Source organism: Rattus norvegicus, chromosome 3 (assembly GCF_021556685.1).
Source record: "Rattus norvegicus strain SHRSP/BbbUtx chromosome 3, alternate assembly SHRSP_T2T, whole genome shotgun sequence".
NCBI classification, from domain to species: domain Eukaryota; kingdom Metazoa; phylum Chordata; class Mammalia; order Rodentia; family Muridae; genus Rattus; species Rattus norvegicus.
In genome coordinates, this window is record NC_141536.1 from 56,525,630 (window position 1) to 56,539,265 (window position 13,636).

The 13,636-nt window shown below is 42.8% G+C and overlaps 1 non-coding gene across 1 annotated transcript; it reads left to right on the plus strand.

Annotated features, from left to right (window-relative positions):
* Positions 1 to 6,180: 6,180 nt before the first annotated feature.
* On the plus strand, positions 6,181 to 6,261 carry Trnat-agu (transfer RNA threonine (anticodon AGU)). The gene has a single exon. It is a non-coding gene; the product is annotated as a tRNA-Thr (tRNA).
* The last annotated feature ends 7,375 nt before the right edge of the window (positions 6,262 to 13,636 follow it).

Genomic DNA, 13,636 nt, shown 5'->3' on the forward strand with positions numbered 1-13,636 from the left:
AGACCAGGCTGGCTTCAAACTCACTGAACTCTGCCTGCCTCTGCCTCCCAAGCACTCAGATTAAAGGTGTGCACCACCATACCTAGCTTTGAAATTTTTTTTCCAGTGTTGTAATGGCTATCCCTGGTTATCAACCTGACTATATCTGGAATGAACTACAGTCCAGAATTGGAGGGCTCACCTGTGATCCAGATCTTGAGGCTGCGAGACACAAATTTCTGACCTGGATCTTGACATAGAGATCTTGAGGCATAGTGGCTATGAAAAGTTTAGGCCCAGGCAAGGTAGTACAGACCTTTAATCTCAGGAGACTAAGGCTAGGAAATCTCTGAGTTCAAGGTCAGCCTGGAACAAAGCAAGTCCCAGATCCAGGTGTGGTGGCACACACCTTTAATCCTTCCGCTGGAGACCTAGACATTGGAAGAAGGAAAGAAGGCTCTTCTTCGCCTGCTTGCCCTTACTTGCCAGCACCTCTGTTGGAACCTACTTCGACAGAAGAGCAGCTGAAACAACTAGCCCTGTGGGACTGAGTGACTACTAGATTTTTGGACTTCCCACTCACAGCTGACCATTGTTGGGGAGTTGGAGTACAGGCTGTAAGTGATCATAATAAATTCCCTTTATAGAGATATTCTATAATGTCTGTGACTCTAGAGAACCCTGACTAATACAAAAGTTGGTACCAGGAGTAGTTCTAGAGAACCCAAAGTATACAGATGAGTCTTTTAAGCTTCTGGGAGTCCGTTTAATAATTCACCAGCACCTTACCTTCAACTACTGAAACTTCTCCAGGCTCTCTCTCTCTCTCTACTGGGAACTTGGAGAATATTGAAGGCCCGTGGTGGAAACTATATCTCAAACTTAAAGAAGCTAATGCCTTCGATTATCTTAATCCATCAATGATTACTGATAATGAATTAGGTGGCCAGGTGAGCCAAATTTTCTACAATTTGGGGGGGAAATTGGAAAATGATTTTGCTGGCGTGTTCTTAGTATCTCTGGAAAAATTAGTGAAGGAAAAGAATGAGCTGTATGATAAAATCGAATGGCTCCAGATTCAAATAAACACTCTAAAGGTTTCTAAATGTGCCCTTGAATAGGATCTTCTTTCCAACAGCCATAGAGCTTGTTGCAGAAAATCAAACTGAAGCCCTCGTTAGAAGGTTGGCTGAATTACAGAGAAAATTCAAGTCTCAGCATCAGAGGGTGTCAGCAGTTAAAGTTAAGGGCATTCATTGGCAAAGAATGCGATCCTACAACTTGGGATGGGGATGTGAGGGAGGACCTGTTGAAGAAGCTGAGAACTTTCAATCTTCAGATTCTCAAGGATTTACCTCACCTGAGGAAGTAGCGTCCTCAGCCCCACCCCTTGAAATACTGCCTCTTTCACAAGGGGAAATGAATCCCTCAGAGTCTGATAACCCAACAGTGACTTTCTCGGAAGCAAATTCTGGGCAAGGCAATACTGGCGTTCCTCAAGGCCCACCAATAGTTTCTTCTAGACCTAGAACCAGACTCAAAGCAAAACAGGCCCCTAGAGGGAAGGTAGAAAGTGTAGTCCATGAGGAGATGTGCTACATTACTAAGGAGCTTAATGAGTTTGCTAATTCATTCAAGCAGAAGTCTGGGGAATGTGTGTGGGGATGGATTTAAGGTGTGGGATAAGGGTGGAAGGAACATAAAACTAGATCAGGCTGAGTTGATTGACATGGGCCCTCTGAGTGGAGATTCCAGGTTTAATATGGAAGCTCGCACAGTTAAAACAGATGTTGAAGTTTGTTTGAATGGTTGGCTGAACCAATTACCAAAAGATGCCTTACTGAAAAGGACCTGGAGATGCCTGATGTTCCTTGGCTTAGTGTTGGTGAAGGGATTTTAAGGCTCAGGGAAATTGCAATGCTAGAGTGGATACGTTGTGTAAAACCTATTCCTCCACCATGGCAAGGCCCAGAAGCTATGCCCTTCACGAATCCTATAAACAGAAACTGGTGAGAGGGGCAGCAGCATTTGAAGAGTTTTGTTCTTGCCGTTTACCTTCTGCCAGACCTTAGGGTTGGAGATGCTGCTGCTCAATTAGATGAATTAAATGCAATGGCTTTGATTGGGCCACAAGGTAACAAGGGCCTGGTGGCAGTGTTGAATTGTCAGAGACAAGGTGATTATAGTTATTATAATGGTTGGCGCAGACAAGAGAACATTTATACTGACCTAGCCCATAACAGTCAGCACAGAAGAGATGAAATTTACAATGGTATGACTTGTTCAGGCCTTCAGTACTGGCTAATCAGTCATGGTGTTTCCAGGCACAAAGTAGATAGGAAGCCTACTGCATATCTTTTGTTCTGTATAAGCAGAAAAATTCCCAAAACAAATGAAAGAAAGGCTACATTGGATCATGGCAAAAGGTAATCTCGGCTAGCGAATCAATTTCTAGACTCAAGCCAGTTTGCAGACCCAGAGCCCCTTGAATGAAGGGGTGTCCAGGTTCCCTTGAGAAAGGATCTTGATAAGACACCTAAAAGTTTTGCTGTTAGCCTTTCTCCAGTTCTTCCCCTGAGGGACCCATGGCTGTTTACAAGGGTAGCTGTACACTAGGGTAAAGGAAATTATCAGACTTTCCAGGATCTATTTGATACTGGTTCTGAATTGATGCAGATCTCAGGAGATCCCAAGAAACATTGTAGCTCTCCAGTTAAAGTAGGGGCTTATGGAGGACCAGTGATTAATGGAGTTTTGATTGATGTCCAACTCACAGTAGGTTCAGTAGGTCCCTAAACACATCTTTTGGTCATTTCCCCAGTTCCAGAATGGATAACTGAGATAGATATACTTAAAAAATTGGCAGAATTCTCACGTTGGTTCTCTGACCTGTGGAGTGAGGGCTCTTATGGTTGGAAAGGCTAAATGGAAGCCTTTAGAGTTGCCTCTGCCAAAGAAAATAGTGAGTCAAACAGTATCATATTCCTGGAGGAATTGCAGAAATTACTGCCACTATCAAGGACCTGAAAGATGCAGGGGTGGTGGTTCCCACCACATCTCCCTTTAACTCTCCTGTCTGGCCAGTGCAGAAGACAGATGGATCTAGGAGAATGACAACTGACTACTGAAAACTAAATCAGGTAGTAGCTCCAATTGCAGCTGCTGTGCCAGATGTAGCTTCATTACTTGACCAAATTAACACATCTGGTACCTATTGATCTAGTAAATGCCTTCTTCTCAGTACGTGTTCCTAAGGACCACCAGAAACAATTTGCTTTCAGTTGGCAAGGCCAGCAGTATACCTTTACAGTTTTGCCTCAAGGATATATTAACTCTCCTGCCCCATGTCATAACCTAGTTAGAAGGGATCTTGACCGTTTGACTCTTCCACAAAATATCACATTGGTGCACCATGTTGATGACATTATGCTCATTGGCCCAATTGAGCAGGAACTAGCAACCACTTTGGACTCATTTGTAACACATGGTACAGAGGTATCAGAGGATGGGAGATAAATCCAACCAAAATTCAAGGACCATCTACCTCCGTGAAATCCTTAGGAGTCCAGGGGTGTGGGGCATGCAGAGATAATCCTTCTAAGGTGAAAGATAAGCTATTACACCTGGCCCCTCCCACCACCAAGAAAGAAGCACAGTGTTTATTTGGTCTATTTGGATTCTGGAGACAGCACATTCCTCACTTGGGTGTGTTACTCAGGCCCATTTACCAAGTGACTCGGAAAGGGGCAAGCTTTGTGTGGGGCCTGGAACAGGAGAAGGCTCTTCATCAGGTCCAGGCTGCTGTGCAGGCTGCTCTACCCATGGACCATGTGATCCAGCCGACCCGATGGTACTTGAGGTGTTGGTGGCAGATAGAGATGCTGGTTGGAGCCTCTGGAGGCCCCTGCAAGTGAATCACAGGAGAGACCTTTGTGATTTTGGAGCTAAGTTCTACCATCATCTGCAGACAACTAGTCTTCCTTTGAAAACAGCTCTTGGCCTGCTTGGACCTTAGTGGAAACTGAACGTTTGACAATAGGACACCAAGTTACCATGCAACCTGAACTAACCATCATGATCTGGGTGTTATCAGACTCTCCAAGTCATAAAGTAGGACGTACGTGCACAGCAGCAGTCTGTTATCAAATGGAAGTGGTATATATGTGATCAGGCCTGAGCAGATCCTGAAGGCACAAGCAAGTTACATGAAGAGGTTGCTCAAATGCCTATGTTTTCTACTCCTGTTACAATGCCACCTGCTGCCAAGCAAGCACCTATAGCCTCATGGAGTGTTCCCTGTGATGGGCTGACGGAAGAAGAGAAGACTGATAGCCCTGCACATTATGCAGGCACCACCCAGAAGTAGACAGCTGCAGCATTACAACCCCACTCCTGGTACCAACTTCTATTTAGTCAGGATTTCTTTAGAGTCACAGAACTTAAAGAATATCTTTATATATTAAGGGAATTTGTTATGATGACATACAGTCTGTTGTTCAACTCTACAACAACGGGCAGCTGTGAATGGGAAGTCCAAAAATCTAGTAGTTGCTCAGTCCCACAAGGCTAGTTGTTTCAGCTGGGCCTCTGTAGAAGTAGATTCCAACAGATGTGCTGGCAAGTAAATTCAAGGAGGCAAAGAAGAGCCTTCTTTTCTTCTTCCAATGTCCTTATGTAGGTCTACAACAGAAGGTATAGCCCGGATTAAAGATATTCCCTCTGCCTTGTTAAAAACCAGTACATTGCATTTCTAAAGCTAGGTCCATTCCTTTATTTCACACTGCCAAGGTCCAGCCATCAAAGTATTGAAGTCCAGCAATTAAAACCCTTTGGGCTCACCTAATTAACATGGCCAATTAAAGTTAAACACCTTATCCTAACATGGGGTTTCACCTTTTACCTTAGTAAACCACCATTTGCCTATGGGCTATGTCTGCCTCCTTTCCTCTGTTCATGGCAGTCCTTTGTCCTCTGGGTCAAAGACCCCTCCTCTCTCTCCCTTATGCTCTTCTCCCTCATCCTCTACCTCCTATCTTAATCTCTGCCCTCTGTCCCTCTAGGACAAATAAATCCCCTTTTTGCTGAGAAGGTAGTCTCGGGGTCCTGAGCCCTGCTCAGATGTAAAAGGAACCATTAAACTAGTCTTTGCTCAAGTAAGATGAACATTAGATTTGGTAGATTTGATAGGCCAAATTTACAAAATGAAAATTACCCAAGAGAGTATCTTCTACATAGGAATCTTTTTGATTGTTCTCTCCCTAATTTAATATCATCACTGTCTCAACAATAGCGACTTCCTTCCCATTGCCAATAGCAAAATATATACTTTCTGTCCAGAGCATCCTCAAAGGCAACAAGAGGTCAAGATATTGTGATTCATGAGACAGGCTTGCCTTCTACTACTAGATCTTGCATATTTCCATTTTCTTTAATGGTACATTTGGCTGGTGTTTAGGCACACAAATCTGGGCTGGAGAGATGGCTCAGCTAGGCTCACAACCAAAAATATAGGTATACAAATCTGGGATTTTCTCATTTTTTTAAATATTGCTTTTAAAGTACTATTTCTGTCTTAGGGTTTCTTTTGCTATGATGAAACACTATGACAAAAAAGCAAGTTGGGGGGCGAGGGGTGTTATTTGGCTCACACTTCCACATCACAGTTCATCATCAAAGAAGTCAGGACAGGACCTCAAGCAGGGCAGGATCCAGGAGGCAAGAGCCGATGCAGAGCCCATGGAGGGGTGCTGCTTTCTGACTTGTTCAGCCTGCTTTCTTATAGAGCCCAAGACTACCAGCCTAGGGGTGGCACCAACACAGTGGGCTGTACTCTTCCCCTGTCAATCACCAATTTAAAATAATGCCGTGTGGCCTAATCTATCAGAGACATTTTCTCAATTGAGGTTCCTTCCTATCAAGTGGCTTCAATTTAGGGTCAAGTTGACATAAAACTAGTCACCTTAGTTTCTCTTCTACAGAGAAACTAAGTATTTTTTTTTTAAGTCTCAATCTGATGTTAATGTTATTTATCACTGGATACTTTTTGTGCTTCAAAAACAGGACTTTAGAAGACAGCACTATCTAATTAACCCATAATCATATTTTATTCATTTATCTACCATTTTATTTACTGGAAAATTAGATACATTTTTGCCGATGCCCACACCGACTGGAGGCTTTGACACATTTTAAAATTTTAGTTCCGGGGCTGGGGATTTAGCTCAGTGGTAGAGCGCTTGCCTAGTAAGCGCAAGGCCCTGGGTTCGGTCCCCAGCTCCGGAAAAAAAAAAAAAAAAAGAAAAAAAAATTTTAGTTCCAACCTCAAGAATTTATATATGTAAAACTATAGGTCAACTGCCTATAGTCTAAGGTCTCATGGTTGCAGCTAGGCACGAGTGAATGAGCAAAGCTATAAAAACAACGTTCAATACCACTCTTCCCTGACCCAGCCAACAGTGGTGAATGGCAATCTAGAGATCGGAAGAGAAGTCAGGACAAGAAATGTGGACTTGAGAATTCAAAGGCTTAAGACCTTCAGTCCAGCATCATTGTTAGAATCAGTTCTTATTGCTTTAATGTAAAGGTTGTTGAGAATGTAGCCATTCTAAGAGGGTCTATCTTTGGTCCCCTGAGATATTTTTTATCCTTACAGGTTGTTACATTTTTGTAAGAATCAGTATAAAATGCTCAATTCCACTTCTGATTTATGTTTTTCTATTTGATTCTTGCTTTGTATTTCTGACCATTGTGAGGAAAACTTTCAAATACCTCTCTAAGTTCATTTGTATGAATGTCTCTGATGAAAACTTCTTCAATTTTAGAAGTATCCATTGTTACCTTTCCTTTTTTTTTTCCCCCTACATTGATCTTGAGCCTGAAAGAGTTGTAAAATTTTCTTTTAAGCTATTTGACTCTAGTCCTGGATCAGGTCAATATCTCCTGAAAAATGAACACTTCTGTTAGCCGAAGAATATAAAGAAAATAAACCCCTAGAGAGACAGCATTGACTGGAGATTTGAAGAAGGAGCTCTCAGGATGATAATCCAATTTAATCAGCTGTATTTTTTTTTTCTGATCTCTCCATTACCTGTCTTCCCTACCCTGACTTTCCAAGGGTTGACATGACAACCTACCGCTAATATTTATTCAACAAAGGCACACCTTTATTTTCTTAAGCAACTAGGTTTTTGTTAGTCTCCATGGAGCAACGGGTTCTTTGATCTATTTCGGAGGATGGGATGGTGGAGGAAAAGAAAAGCGCTGCTAAGGGCCTGCCATCATGCATACACGCACACAACTGCCTCTTGTGGCTGGCGGCCAGCTAAAGTTGAGTAATAGCTAGAACATGGACTTCAGAATAGTTAAGTGACAAGAAATTTTGAGAAGTTAGTAGCCATTTGTATTGTAGCCTCTGGTGATGTAATGCATTTGTTCATGGAATTTGCTTTTAAGTCTTCAACTTTGGTTTCCATCAATTTCCCTGAAACTCAACTGACCAGGTTTCTCTATATTTATCCTGCTTGGGGTTCAATAAGGCTCATCCTTCTGTATCTTTGGGAAAGTGTTACTGTATCCTCAAATATGTCCCTTGTCCCATTCACCTTCCTATCTTCTTGAGGCACTAATTACTCCTATGCTTCTATGGTGGAAGGGGACACAAAGCCACTGTGACGTTCTGCTTTCTTTCCTGTAATCCTAAATTCTTGCCTTCTGTCCTCCTAACCATTCGCTTTCCGAATCCTTTACTTTTACAACCTCTCCGGGAGTCCGATGAGCTTTTCTGCTAAATGTTCTTTCTTCCTTTACTTATTTTATGTTTTTAGTTACAGAATTTCCACGTGTTTCTTTTTTAAACTTTTGGTTTCTGTGCTGATGTCTCATGTCTGCATTTTTACTATAAGGTCTTTTCCTTTTTTCTCTTAAGCATGGTTTTAATGGCTTTTTAAAAGTCCTTTGTTCTTACTTTCAACATCTAGAGAGACTTCAAGTCAGTTTGCATTGACTGCTTTAAGTTAAATTTTCTATAGGAATTTCGAGGTTTCACTTAAGACACTTCGGAGACTCTGGATTGTATTCTGTTCTAAAAAGTCTCAGCTGTTTGCTTTAACAGGAAGTTAACTTGGCCTGGCTCAAACATCCCTGCTGTTGGTAACAGCTGGAGTCTCTGCTTATTCTGCACTGCTCTGATCTGTTGTAGTTTATATTATCAGCTAGAGATCTGGGCAGACACTGGGATGGCTTTTCCTTTAGCCTTGAATTGTATATTAGCTTAATTAAAAACAAAGAGACAGACAGACAGTAATGGGGCTGAAGAAGTAACCCCCAGTAGTTAAGAGCACACATTGGTCTTGTAGGGAACCCGAGTTCAGGTCCCAGCACCAATGTTGGTGGTTTATAACAGCCTACAACTCCAACTCCAGGGGATCTGACGTCTTCTTGTCTCTGACTCCTTCACTCACATGCACACACAATGCATAGACATGTACACATATGCATAATTTAACTAGATAGATAGCCGGGGAATGGATGTAGCAGGCAAACACTTTACCACCAAACTATATATCTCCCAACTTGCTTCATTTTAAAAAAATTAAACGTTTTCATTTTGAGATAGCTGTAGTTGCTCTATGCAGTTCGAAGAAACAATAGAGTTCCCACTTCTATGTACTAGTTTCCTACAATCTTAATACATTCCAAAGTATAGTACAATATCACTGCATGATGTTGGCCTTGACAGTGTCCCTCAACTTCGTTTTTATACTTGCATCTACTTTCCTTCTGCCTGAACCAGCTTCTTAAACCTTGGTGTGCTGGCTATTCCCGGTGTCAACTTGACTACATCTGGAATGAACTACAATCCAGAAATGGAGGGTACACCTCTGTTCCAGATCCTGAGGCTGGAAGATGCAGGCTTCTGACCCAGATCTTGTTGTGGAGATCTTGAGGCATAGTGGCTATTGTAAGCTTAGTCCCCGGCAAAGTAATATATGCCTTTAATCCCAAGAGACTGAGGCAAGCAGATCTCTGAGTTCAAGGTCAGGCTGGGACAAAGCAAGTTCCAGATCCAGGTATGGTGGCACACACCTTTAATCGGAGTCACATCTTCTTTTGCAGAGCTACATAAGGACACTGGAAGAAGGAAGATGCGCTCTTCTTTGCCTGCTTGCACTTACTTGCCAGCACGTCTGTTGGAATCTACTTTTTCAGGATTCCAGCTTCTACGGAAGAGCAGCTGAAACAACTAGCCTCGTGGGACTGAGCGACTACTAGACTGATTTCCCATTCACAGCTGCCCATGGTTGGGTTAGTTGTACTACAGATTGTAAGTCATTACAATAAATTCCCTTACTATAAGGAGACATTGCTTAAGTTCTGTGACTCTAGAGACCCCTGACTAATACATTTGGCAACTATTTTTTTTTAAAGATTTTTTATTTATTTATTATATATAAGTACACTGTAGCTGTCTTCAGATACACCAGAAGAGGGCATCAGATCTCTTTACAGATGGTTGTGAGCCACCATGTGGTTGCTGGGAATTGAACTCATGACCTCTGGAAGAGCAGTCGGGTGCTCTTAACCGCTGAGCCATCTCTCCAGCCCCCACATTTGGCAACTATTGATCTCTCTCTTCTCTTTTGTTTCCATTATTTTGTTATTGCAAGAATGTTACATGCAGAATCATAGACTATATAGCTGTTGGGGTTGATTTTTTTTAAGATGGCTTCCTTCCTGAGCTAAGGCTGGACTTAGGCACAATGTCCTCCTCCGTCCATCCCACCTAGGCTTTGGTTTTAGGTGTATTCTACCACAAATAGCTGTAGCTGGCTGTTTTACTTGCCATAATTTTAATATATTGTTGTGAGACAGACTTTTCTCAGGGAGACATGACACATTACACATAACACACACACACACACACACACACACACACACACACACACACACACACCAGTTTACTCAACCAGATGGGAGCCCATGACAGAACAAAATACCACTAAAGTCCAACTTAGGGAACCATTGAGTTTTACTGGGAGTACTTACAGGACTATGGGTGAGGGATTACTTACAGGAACAGAAATGACGAGGAGAGCTGCATCACCAAAGCCCACCTCAGCATAGTGACAGCTCATGAAAGGAGTCTGGAGCATGCTGTACAGCCTGTGGGCAGCACAACAGGTTGGATAGTGTGCGTTCCAGGTGGCTCAATCGGCATTCACCTCTTCCAGACAGCGAGGTGAACTTCTGCATCTTGAAGGCAGCTAGTCTGGTCTCAAGCTTCTTTGTATCCTGACAGTTGAGGGTGACTCTCAGCAGCTTTTTACTGTTTACTTTTGGGAGAGAGGGACCCCAGAGAATCTGCTCAGTTTCAGGGACTTCCTGAAGCTATTTTTGAGTTGTTTACTTTTTGTCTTAACAGGCTCAGGGCAGGAGGAAATGTTTCAATCTGGGAAGAAATTGTTATACAACATATATCCAGGTTGAGATATATGTGTAGTTAATTGAAGAGTTTTTCTTGCGTGTCAAAAAGCTGGTGAAGATGCAGGATAATAGTGAATGGAGTACGCCTTTAACCTCAGCCCTCAGGACGGCCTTTAACCTCAGCCCTCAGGACGCAGGACGGGTGGATCTCTGAGTTTGAGGTCAGCCTGGTCTACAGAGTGAGTTCCAGGACAGCAAGGGCTACACAGAGAAACCCGTCTCAAAACACACACACACACACACACCCCAACCCAAAAACAGGCAGAAGTTCCTTTTTTCAGACAAAGCTATCATTAGGTTGCCTGTGGTCCTGATGGATTGGGAGGGTAAGCAGTCTTTGCCTTTTTCTCTTGAAAGAAAAGGCCCCTGGAGCAGAGACTAGGAATTCACCTTGAGCAGCATCACTGGTGCTGGAAGAAGAAAGAGGATGCCTAAGCCTTTGCTTAGGAACTGAGCTACTGTGTAGAGTTAGAACAGTGCCAAACCCCAGAAAGGAGGTTGTTTGTCTGGTCTACAGAGGAGGAGCAGGAAGGCGTTATCACTCCCTATCAAGCCCGCAGGTTAGCTGCGGGGCAGTTTGGGAGCAAACAAACCACTGTTCTCTCTGAGGCTGGTTTTAGGAAGCATTCCACTCAAGTTTATTGATTGAAGTTCTGTTGTTGCAAGCCATTGCTAACACTGAAAGAGTGGTCCATGAAGGAAAAACAAAACAGCAACAACACAACAAAAATGGCTAAGTGGAAGGAAAGAAGGAAGGAAGGGAGGAAGGAAGGAAGGAAGGAGGAAGGGAGGAGGAAGGAAGGAAAAAAAAAGTAATAGAGGTGGGTTAGAATGTGGAGCATACATCTTTGGTCCCAGAACTTGGGAGGCAGAAGACCTTTGTGAGTTTGAGGCCAGCCTGGTCTACATAGTAGGTAGGGTTACACAATGAAATTCTGTCTTAAAAGACAAAACGGATTTTTTAAATTCTCTTCCTCTGATATTGGGTTTGAGATGTAATTGGGGTTCCACAATGTTGAAAGTGACTTGGTGGAGTTGTTTAGATTAGCTTAGCTTGATTCAAAGTACTTAAAGACACACAAACAAGGAAAATTTTATTTAAAAGTGTGGTTCTCTTAACACCTCCAGATCACAGTGGAAAATGCTCACCCGAGAAGATATATTACCTTCTTGGTAAAAATGTTCACACATGCACATCCATGTCTTTTCATTGATCTCCTCAATTGTCTGTAGCCAGGTATCCAGTGTCAGCAAACTGACCTACTAAGATAATATTGACAAAGAACGGCTAGCAAGTGCTGCAGTAAGGTTGGAGCGGACAACTTGTGGTGGTGTGAGCTCCTGGGTGGCAAGGGGCTGGGCCCTGAGTTATCCTTCCGTAGCCAGAAGGTCTATTAGGGGATTTTCCCTTTATGCATCCTGGAAGCAGACATGGGGGAGGTCAATATATAATTAAAAGGTTATTGAAAATAGAGATTTGTGACCTACGGTACTCACCAACACAATAAAGCCTGTGGGGCCCTTTGTCTCCAGGTGTGTCTGCTCTGCTGGAAGCAAAGGGCTTGTGTTACCTGTCTGAGGCCCAGTCTCCATTCAGACTTCAGCACTATTTGAAATCTCATCTGAAAATGATATATATTACTCCTTGTTGTAGTCTTTGTTCAAAATCCAACCACTGTAAGCTGAGGTCTGACTTCGGTTCACCTCATTATAAAAGTAACTGAATGCTTGGAACCCCAGTATCAAGTTTCAATCAAGAGTCAAGGGAATTCTTTGTGCAAGGTGACTACAAGCCACAGGACACACCCAGCAGTCCCTAAAGATCATAATAACCCAAGGAATTCAAAGCCCTGTCCCGGAGGCTGGCCGTTTGTTTGGAAGGCTTCACAGATTTAAAAGTCTACTTCTAATTGTTTTTTGGTTGAAATAAGTGATATGTTTTTTAAAAAGAAAGAGGGTATGTCCCGAGTTTTGGCACAAATGTTGTATTTATAAAAGATAGAGAGAGGGGATTATGTTCCATGGAGGTCTGGGGAAAGGGGGTGCCTCAGTGGGTCCATGCTCTGAGGGACAGAGTTGGTTCAGGGCATGGGGATGGGAGTTGAGGATAGACAGAAAGAGAGAAGTAGAGAAATAGAAGAGTAGAGGAGTATTGGTCGGCCATGAGAAGGGGAGAGGGGGGTGGGGAGAGAAGGGACAAAGGGGGAAGAGGGTAAGAGCAAGAGAGTGAGGAGGGAGCAAGTAGCCCCTTTTATAGTGTTAGGCATGCCTGGCTGTTGCCAGGTAACTGTGGGGGTGGAGCTTAGAATGCTAACAATAAGTATTAACTGACTGCTGTTTTCGAACCCTCTGCTAAGGTCAACCCTCACCAGGTCTAGGAGATGGCATTCCTCTCTACTGCTGTGGAAGCCAGTCCTCATCTCTCTCTCCATGATGTATTCCCACACTTGTTCTTTCGTGTCTTCCATTAGAAGCGAAAACATGCCACTGTATGATTAGCTCAGCGACTTAGCAATGGGTTCCGACGTATCAGATCCTATACGGGAAATGAATATAAGTCTGTCCATATCTATGTGGACATATAGTACATGGGTTTTTCAAAACTTGAAAATTTAATATTATGAGATGCTTTTATATTATATATAATTTAATGTATTAAATTATAAGATATTATAAAATATTTTTTTAAAAGTGTAAGGGTCCGGGGTTGGGGATTTAGCTCAGCAGTAGAGCACTTGTTTAGCAAGCGCAAGGCCCTGGGTTCGGTCCCCAGCTCTGAAAAAAAGAAAAAAGAAAAAAAAAAAAAGAAAAAAAAAGTGTAAGGGTCCGAAAATTGTTGAAGGAAGACCCTAGACTTAGATGCTATATAAAAACAAGGAACATTTATTCTATAGAAACAACCAGCATGTGGGGGTCAACCACTTCCTGAAATGGTGACCCCAGACAAAGGAACATAGGCCTTCTTATAGGGGGTGGGGGGGCTCTCGATTAGGATCAGGTAATCTAAAATTTCATTGGTGGGTGTTAGGGGCCCAAAGGTGGTCAGCAGTTTGCATTTCTATGTCAAGAATGTTTAATCATAGGGTGAAATAGGGCTGCTCAGAGCAGATGGCCCATCCTGAGATACGGTATTTCTCCATTTTTGTGGTTATCTCCAGGCTGTTCTTTGGGAGGG